Source organism: Danio aesculapii, chromosome 1, assembly GCF_903798145.1.
Source record: "Danio aesculapii chromosome 1, fDanAes4.1, whole genome shotgun sequence".
In the NCBI taxonomy this organism is placed as follows: Eukaryota; Metazoa; Chordata; class Actinopteri; order Cypriniformes; family Danionidae; genus Danio; species Danio aesculapii.
In genome coordinates this window covers 6,877,924-6,887,957 of record NC_079435.1, presented here as the reverse complement: position 1 = coordinate 6,887,957, position 10,034 = coordinate 6,877,924, and positions in this window count along the sequence as shown.

Below are 10,034 nucleotides of genomic sequence, written 5' to 3'. Positions count from 1 at the left end.
CCGGGAGGTCATCTTTAGAAACTTTGAGATGACCGTAGGTAAAATACTAACATTAATACTTAACATAAAGCACGACGTATTGCACACCGCAACAACTTTCCGATATGCGCGCCACTGACATCACCGTCTGTGCTTCCAGGTCAGAGAGCAACTGTCCATCAAAAGCTCATTAGCCAATCAGTGTAGATCGCTGTTAAGCCCGCCCCCACGAGAAGTTTGTGCCAAAACAGCAAACGAAAATTTACGAAGCGTAAGCGAAAACTGTGGCAACGCATTCAAAATCCATGATTCGCGAAAACGATTCTTTGAAAATCATTAACAAAGAATGAAGCATATTTGAAGAGCATGTTAAATTCGTGCGACTGAGTTCATTTTTTGTTTTCATTGTGTTTTTCTTCTTTTGCAGTGGCATATTTTTGATCGTTTCTTGGAAAGTTACGTTCAGTTTTATAAAGTTACGTTCATTCTTATTGGCACAAAAATTATTCCATACAAATGCCTGTGTGTCAGCATAGAGGAAGATTCAAAGCAGGACTAAAGATATCTGTGTGAAAATCTGAAAATATTAACAGAAGTGTCTCAGAAGACTACTCTGTTTATTTGTGCATCCTTAAATGACAAACATTTGATCATATAACATTAATCTTTTCACACCAATTTTTATTTTTTCAACAGTTAAGTTACTAAGTAAAGTTATACACTTCACATGCATTTAACATTTGAACTTTAATTTGACACAGACCCCATGTCCTGTCTTTGACCCAAGTACACCAATACTGACTTCTGAAAAGTTAATCAGTTGTTTTCTTCTCCATCGCATTACACAAATACTTCAAGTGAAGTTAAATGTGCTGGAGGTTTACGTTAAGCTCACAAATTCATGCCGTTGTGTTAATTTAGATTTACATCAAAGCAAAATGTGAGTAAAGTCCAAACCATACATGGACTAACAATGCAAATATTGAAATATCCCAATGGATGTCATTAGACGATCAAACAAACACAATCGAGCGGTAATCTCCATCTGCCTTTGAATCTCTTTCAGACAAAGGTTGTTGTGTGGGAAACATATTTAATATTATTTAATATAATCACATCGGTCTGACGTCAGTGTTGTGACGTGTGTGTGTGTGTGTTGATGTGAAAACCCCTAGTCATGCTGACTGGCAATCATCTCATGTTCACAACACCAAAATAGCTCAAAAACCTCCTTGGAGCCGTCTGACATTCCTGCAAACTGACACCTCACTTTACACACAACAACAACTCGTGGCTTATTGTGTCAGACAATTGTGGAATGGCTCTAATCTTTCCTGATATTCAATACTTGTGTCGTCACGAATGATCGTGTTCCTGTTAAGTTTATTGTTCAGCTTGTTCTCTCGCAGATTTCATGGTGGGATGAGGGTGTGTAAAATTCTCAATCCTATTACAGTTTTCTAGATTGCTTAAACACATTCATAACAACTATACCTCATATTCTCGAAACTGTAAACACAAAATCTCCCATCCTGCATTTTCAGGAAGCTCTACACTCAAAACCATTCACTCTTGCTGAAAAAACAACCAAACTTTGCTCTCAGACATCACACAGAAGGCCCCAAAAACACACATACTATGACCCAGTACAACGCAATCCTGGATTAACATCTAAGTTGATCCTGGAAAATAATTTTTTGGTAGAAATTGTAATCCATATCAGAGGGAATAATATATAACAATCATGTAGAAGTGCATAAACCTAACCATAAGCCTAAAGTTAACATTAACGGTAAACATATCACTTAATTCTGATTGTCTGATTGGAATATTGTTCCAGGATCAACATAGATGGTAATCCAGGAACATGTCCTACTTGGTGAAATCAGGTTGGTGTACTTCGACATAGTCTTACACACTCAAAACCGGTATATAGTCAATAAGTCATCGGCGACTTTATTAGGCGCACCTGTCCAACTGCTCGTTAAACACAAATTTCTAATCAGACAATCACATGACAGCAACTCAGTTAGGCATGTAGACATGGTCAAGACGATCTGCTGCTGTTCTAAATCAAGAAAGGTGATTTAAGTGACTTTGAATGTGGCATGATTGTTGGTGCCAGACAGGCTGGTCTGAGTATTTCAGAAACTGCTGATCTACTGGGATTTTCACACACAACAATCTCCAAGGTTTACAGAGAATGTTCCAAAAAAGAGAAAATATTAGAGGGGCAGTTCTGTGGGTGCAAATGCCTTGTTGATGATGTGGTCAGAGGAGAATGGCCAGATTGGTTCCAGCTGATAGAAAGGCAACAGTAACTCAAATAATCACTCATTACAACCGAGGTCTGCAGAAGAGCATCTCTGAACGCACAACTCGTCCAACCTTGAGGCAGATGGGCTACAGCAGCAGAAGACCACCCCGGATGCCACTCCTGTCAGATAAGAACAGGAAACTGAGGCTACAATTCACACAGGCTCACCAAAATTGGACAATAGAAGATTGTAAAAACGTTGTCTGGTCTGATGAGTCTCGATTTCTGCTGTGACATTCGGATGGTAGGGTCAGAATTTGGCATCAACAACATTAAAGCATGGATCCATCCTGCGTTGTATCAACGGTTCAGGTTGGTGGTGGTGGTGTAATGGTGTAGGGATCTTCTGATGGCTACTTCCAGCAGGATAACGCACCATGTCATAAAGCCTGAATCATCTCAGACTGGTTTCTTGAACAGGACAATGAGTTCACTGTACTCAAATGGCCTCCGCAGTCACCAGAGCTCAATCCAATAGAGCACCTCCTTTGGGATGTGGTGGAACGGGAGATTCAGATCATGGATGCACAGCCGACAAATCTGCAGCAACTGCGTGATGCTATCATGTCAATATGGATCAAAATCTCTGAGGAATATTAACAGTATCTTGTTGAATCTATGCCATGAAGGATTAAGGCAGTTCTGATGGCAAAAGTGGGTCCAATCTGGTACAAGTAAGGTGTACCTAATTAAGTGGCTGGTGAGTGTATATACAATATAATTGGTATATAAAGGTCAACTATATACAGGTTATAAACAAGGGATGCAGAGAAAAGGAAAGCTGAAGAAAAAGATGAGAGAAGGAAAGGCTACTGTCATGTGGTCAACCACGCTTTACCAGTGCGAGAGACCGGACAGAGTTTATTAAAAATAGCAGGTGGCAAATAGATTTTGACATTTATGTTATTATTTTTTGTACTATTTTATGAGTTCGTATCTCCACCAAATAATTTGGCTTATAACTAACCACAAATTCGGCAAAATGTGATGCTAATGAAACTAGTCACAAAAATAACTACAAATAAAAATAGATTCAACCAAATCTCATTAAAATAAATAAATTAAAGTACCAATCCCATGAAAATTGTGAGGTTTAAAATGTTTTTACGCCAAAAAATTTATTGTACATGTAAATTATAATTGTGATTGCACAAATTCATCCATATTAGCATCTAAAGAGAAAGATTGCATCGATGGATTCTGTGTTCAATAGAGCAGCATTTACAGTTTTAGAGTCATCATATGACTATTTGTAATGTTGTCTCATCATTTTTGCTGAAGACCCTATTGAACAGCGGCAACATTTTGTAAGTTGTCCATTTTCTATCACATCTACAAATAGTTGAAGAGTCTCACCAGAATGAGTATTAAGTCACTGTTCATTTGCATAACATATTTGAAAACAATAATTGCTTCAAATTGTAGCTATAAATCACCACAAACAAAATCATCTGAGAACTTCCTTATGTTCTGTCATCTTGATGTCAAAATTGCATCAACTTTACACTGATATAAAAAAAAAAAAACATGTAAAAGATGCAAATCACTTTGATGTCAAAACCTTGATGTTCATTTGACATCCACACATTCAAGACTCCCGGGTAAGTGGTCCCAGGTAAGTGCCCTAGCACGTCATGATTTTGCCAAGTACGAAGCAACCCTGGATTAACATCTATGTTGATCCTGGAACATCATTTTTTTGTTCAAAGATGTAATCCATACCTTTTCCCATACCCCTAAACCCAACCATAACAATAACAATTATGTAGAAGATTATAAACCTAACCGCAAGCCTGAACTTAACACAAACGGTAAATGTATCCCTTAATTCTGATTGGCTGATTGGAATGTTGCTAGGAGGATCAATCAAAAGCATATAATCCTCTCGAAATTTGTTTATAAAACAGCACTTAAAGCCCTTTGACCACCAAAATAATAAATCTGGGGTGCGTTTCCGAAAACCATTGTTAGCCAACTAAAGTTGCAAGTTCCTCATTACATAGTTCACTGATTTGGCATTTCCCAAATCCATCGTTCCAACGAACATTCGCAAACTACGTTGCAAACATCCATGCTTGCAACTACACCTCTGAAGCTGTAGTTAGAAACATAGTTCTTGGCTGTGTTCTATTGCCAGTTATCCCTCCTATGCCCTATTCATTTAAAACATTCTAACATTAAACTTTAAAGCATTAAAGTCATCTCTCTTACGTGCAATTTGCTTTCAAAGTATTTTTACAGTTCACTTTTAGTGATCTTCATGTTTACTATTGCGCTCCCTTCGCAGTGCACTTTGAAAACATTGATGTCATTTTGAACACAGTCAGGAGTCATGGCGAAAGCTATAGGTGACCTATTGTTTAAAAGCGGAATTTATGTTACGTCTCCAAAGCTTGTAATAAAAACATAGCATAGGTTAATTGTTTACATTTATAGTAGGTTATTTATTAAGTATCTGTACTGTATATGACATGGGCCTGCTGATTAGAACATTTCTGCAGTGGTTTGCATGTGTCAAATTGTAAAAGTAGACTATTGTAAGTGATTTTATGTTCTAGAATAGAATAGGTAATGTTCTTAATAATATTTGTAAAGGAAACACAGGCCCTATATAAGCCGTTTATATATATTTCAATTAATATGGAAAGCGGGTGCATGTCTTTACGAAAACCAAGATTGGATTTTTTTTTTTAAATGCGTGTGCTTGTAAAGCAATATAAATTGCACAAAGAAATTATGGGGTTCTTCTCTAAAGAAGTTGTTATCACCCCGTTTAGAGCATCATTATGGGCGTTTTAAGTTATAACTAACATGGTTCAAATGCTCGTCACTACATCGTTTTTGTTTTCCAAACAATGCATCGTACTATGATTGTTCAGCCATGAGCTGTGTCATTGTTTGGGAAATGCACCCTGAAATTTACACTGGATTCCTACAATGCATTTAAACTACCTTGATGTCAAAACGACATTAAATTGACATCTTTGGCATCAAAAAAACATTAACTTGTTTATTGACACCAATGTTGCATTTCAATTTGATGTCGTTTTGACATCAAGTTAGTCAATTGACATCAAATCATTTTACATTTTCATCAAGTTTTCCGCTTGGTATTATGACTTAACAAAATCAACTAAAGAAACATATTTCCTCTTAATTACACTTCAAAAAGTGTTTTTGCTGCTTGTTCAATCTTAAAATGAGCTGAAATAACACAAATCTTGAGCTTTTTTCAGAGACAACTTAAGTGTTTTATGTTCAATTCATTTAAATGTGTTAACTTAATCGATTTATGTTGGGACAACATGAAGGAATTGTTTGGAAACTGTAACTTTTTACAGTGTTCCCAATGTCTCAAATTAAAATTAAATTGTAATAATCTGGTTCTGTTTGCTTACAGTAAGTCCAAAGACATAATAATTTCATATTGAATTCAGTACCTAGAAGCTTCAGGGAAAATACAGTATATAATGTTACTTCAGGAGGACAATTGATTTTTGTTGGGACAACATGAAGGAATTAAGTTAACTTATTGGTTTCTACAAATTTAAGTGGATTGCACACAAAACAATTAAGTCATCTCAAAAAAACTTAAGAATTGTGTCGTTTCAGTTTATTTTAAATAAGTCGTTTTAACAAACAGCAAACATGATTTTTTGAGTGTATGAGCAAATGTAAAAGGTGTTTTGATGTATATATGTTCTTCCATTGTTTCTAATCTCCACCAAAGTATCCCATTAAACAACATGCTAACTTAACCTGAGGTAAATTGTGAGTTTTCCACATTTAGTAAATGGCTTACGTCAAAAAAATAGATCAGTTATATGCTTCTGTATTTACAGTATCGCATCTCCAGCGGGATTCAATTATAAACGGGGACAGCGTGCTATACAAAATGTCAAACCTGATTTACAAGTCTGTGTTTGTTGTCTTTTAGGAACCAATTTGTGATTGTCGAACAGTGCCATAAAGTCAGTCCTATCCGGTACTTCAGCAAGTGTGTCTGAAACATGAGGCCATTTCTTCTATCAAGCTTCATCGTAATCAATTTCTCTAATAAACCCAATACTTGATGCTTCCCCAAATCCTCAATGGAGTCTGCTGGAAAAAAAAGGGGGTGATAATTGAACACGTCAGGCATTTCATCAGTTGTAAAATATTCTCAAAATAGCCTCAATTATGTTGACTGCTACATATTTAAACATACAATAGCATATCTCATGTCTAAGCATATGAAAACAATAAATAAACGCTTGCATGGATGATTGACTGATATATGGGAATCTTTTTCAGGCCACACAAAAACTTATTTCTCATTGGAGGTTTACAAAGACATTTAAAGTATGCTGAAGCATCTATTTTTATCCATCATGATGAGGTAAGTGTTTAGGCAAGGTTTAGTTGGGTTATATTCATGTTATACTCCTGCTGGTATAATCTATAGACCGTTGTGAGGGATGCAAACAATAATACACAATGGTCCTACTCCTAACCTACATTTTTAATTTCTGTAGCTTCAGAGAATCTAAAATGTTGATAAATAACATTATGACAGCTGTTTTAACATGAAGACTTTGACATTTTCTGATTGCAGTTGACTCACTGCTCAAATCTTTCTGTATGTGTAACAACAAAAAATGTGTCTGATTCGTGGTTCTATACACTGTAAAAAGTGAAAACTTAAAACAAATGACTTTGACTTGTTACAATTAAAGGAGTTAAGTTTGACAAACTTAATTTATGACAGTTTTCAGTAATAAATTAAGTTAGTCCTTTTAGGTGTAACAAGTTTTAGTGATTTATTTAAGAAAACAGGAATGGAACATACATGCAGTACAGTACAAATCATTCAATATAATATTGTTAATGTAATAATAATAGTAAAAATACTTGTATTACCGTACAAATAATTCCCTTCCTATGTTAATATAAAAATAATACTTCTATGTTTTGTGGCAAATACAAGTATTGCTCATTATTGATAGTGAACAATACTTTACTTGCCATAAATAAATGACTAAAACCAGTTACACCTAAAATAACTAGCTTAATTTATTACTGAAAACTGTTATAAATTAAGTTTGTCAAACTTTCATTGTAACAAGTCAAAGTAATTTGTTTAAGTTTCCACTTTTTACTGTGTATTAGTATTAGCGAAATAGCCTACATTAAATGAATAGACTTTCGCCTATGTAAAAGTGTATCACACCTGTGAATCATATACAGTCTCTTTCATGAGTAATGTGTATATTTGAAATGGATATAATGCTTACATGCTGTAGGGGAGCGCGGGGCACAAAGTACCGCGAGGTAAAATGTAACAGAGTTTTAAGGTGTTTGCTCCGAGGTCTTCATCACAGTGTCGGCAGATGTCTTCCTGCCAATTATTGAAAAAGGTCAGCGAAATTTGGATGAGAAGCACAGGAGAAACCATATTTTTGCAGCACGAAAGTATTTTTAATTATTTTCTAGATTTTTAAAAAATCTGCGAAAGTATGTAAGTAAAATCGGTAACACTTTATAATAACTACACACTATGAATCATTTATTAAGCATTAGCATCTAGTGAATTCATTATCTGTTAAGCATTAACTCTACATTAATAAACGTTAGTAAGCAGTTTATAACAGCAGTTTCAAATGCTGTATTCTTGACTTATAAGCACATTTATAATGTGCTTAATAATACTCTCATAATTTCTGAGTGATTAATTTTTCATTACTAAATTAAGAATCACATTATTTACAAATCATTTGTATTCAAGAGTAGTCGATGGTTTTTAAAGATCATTCAGAATGTAAATTATTAAAAAACTATGCAAATCAACATTTATATATCTTATTAAACAAACGTATAGTAACGGTTACTATGTATGTTAATAAATGCTTTATTAACACAACTTCAGTCAGTTTAGTATCAAATGAACAACAATCTTTGCATTCCAATCTAAAAAATAAAATTTCTGTAAAATTACTGTCAAATTTGATAAAAAACAACAACAATATAATATTTTAACAATATAATATGATGCAACATTTCAATGTTATTTAGGGATGTTTAAACTGTATGGTAATTTTATTTTAGATAAGGTTGCAAAGATTTATTTTTCATTTGGTAGTTTCATTTGTGTATCTTTAAATGAATAGAAATGAATAAAGTCGTTTATTTATTTTTTTCATGTTTAGAAGTTAACTGAGCCTTTAATTGACATTTATAAGGGATTTATAAAGCATAAATAGTCCCCACTTTAGATTAAGTCATAAAATAGGATGAAGTTGAGTTAATTTATTAACATGCAAATTAACTATTAGTATATCCCTGAATAATAAGAATTATAAATGTTAATATGAATAGTTTATTAATTATTTACATTCTGAATGATCTTTAAAAACCACCAACTACTCTTAAATAACTGGTTTGTAAATAATGCAATACTTAATTTAGTAATGAAAACTGAATTAACAAAGTATGAAAACACAATAATAAAGCACCTTATAAATATGCTTATAACAAGGGCCAGACGGAATCTGCGGACGTTTTTTGCTATTTCTGCTGAGAATTTTGGTAAAAATCTGTGGATTTCAGCTGAATTATTTTGGGAGTATCATAACTAAAACCTTAATATGTGAAATAAAAAATATAATCTTTTACATCAGAGTTCACTGGTAGACTGAGGAAATGACTCAGCATTTTCACTGGTTTTCATGAACAATGACACGAGAAGATTTGGTAACCGGTCTGTCGAGTCACTGATTGTCGTCTGCATGCTTTCAATCATTGGCTGATCTACATTCACTTCGTAGTGAACATCAAGATTCCTGCACAGTTTATGGCAAACACGTAAACTAAGAAATGTTTCTGAAATATGCTTGGCACTTTATGACAACTGGGTCAACCAATTTGCAATTAATAATAATAAAGATCAATTAAGATTTTTTTTCCAACATTTATTCATTCATTTTCCTTCGGCTTACTCCCTATATTAATCAGGGGTCGCCCCAACAGATTGAACCGCCAGCTTATCCAGCATATGTTTTACACAGCAGATGCCCTTCCAGCTGCAACCCAGTACTGGAAAACATCCATACACACGTCTATACACTACAGCCAATTTAGTTGATTTAATTCATCTATAGCGCATGTGTTTGGACTGTGGGGGAAACCGGAGCACCCGGAAGAAAACCCAGGCCGAGAGCATGCAAACTCCCCACAGATATGCCAACTGACCCAGCAGGGAATCAAACCAGCAACCTTACTGTGTTTTTTCAACATAATAAAATTTTATCTCTAATGAAATCTTTGATGACAGTGCATATTCTTCTTGTTATTTTGCGAGACAGAAGTACAGTAGTCAACTGATCTAGGTTTCTCAATTATTCAGCATGAAAGATCACCAGCTAGTCAAACAGATATTTGACATTTAATATAAAAATCTGACCTTAGATCAGTCAGATGATGCGTCACCCTGGCGCAAATACACTGTGATTATGTCATCTTCAATGCCACTATATGTCATTAGTATAGCCATTTTCATGTATTTGACCAATTGCTGAAAGCCTGATTAACTCTACTGTTTTTTTTTAATGTATTGATTGTTCAGTACTTCAACACTCTTTGTTGGCGTTTCTAAATCATCTCTTAGCAAATTGCAATATCTACAGAATGTAGCGGCAACAATCTTAACAGGGATATTGAACATGTACTGTTGAAGTCAGAATTATTCACCCCCCTCTGAATT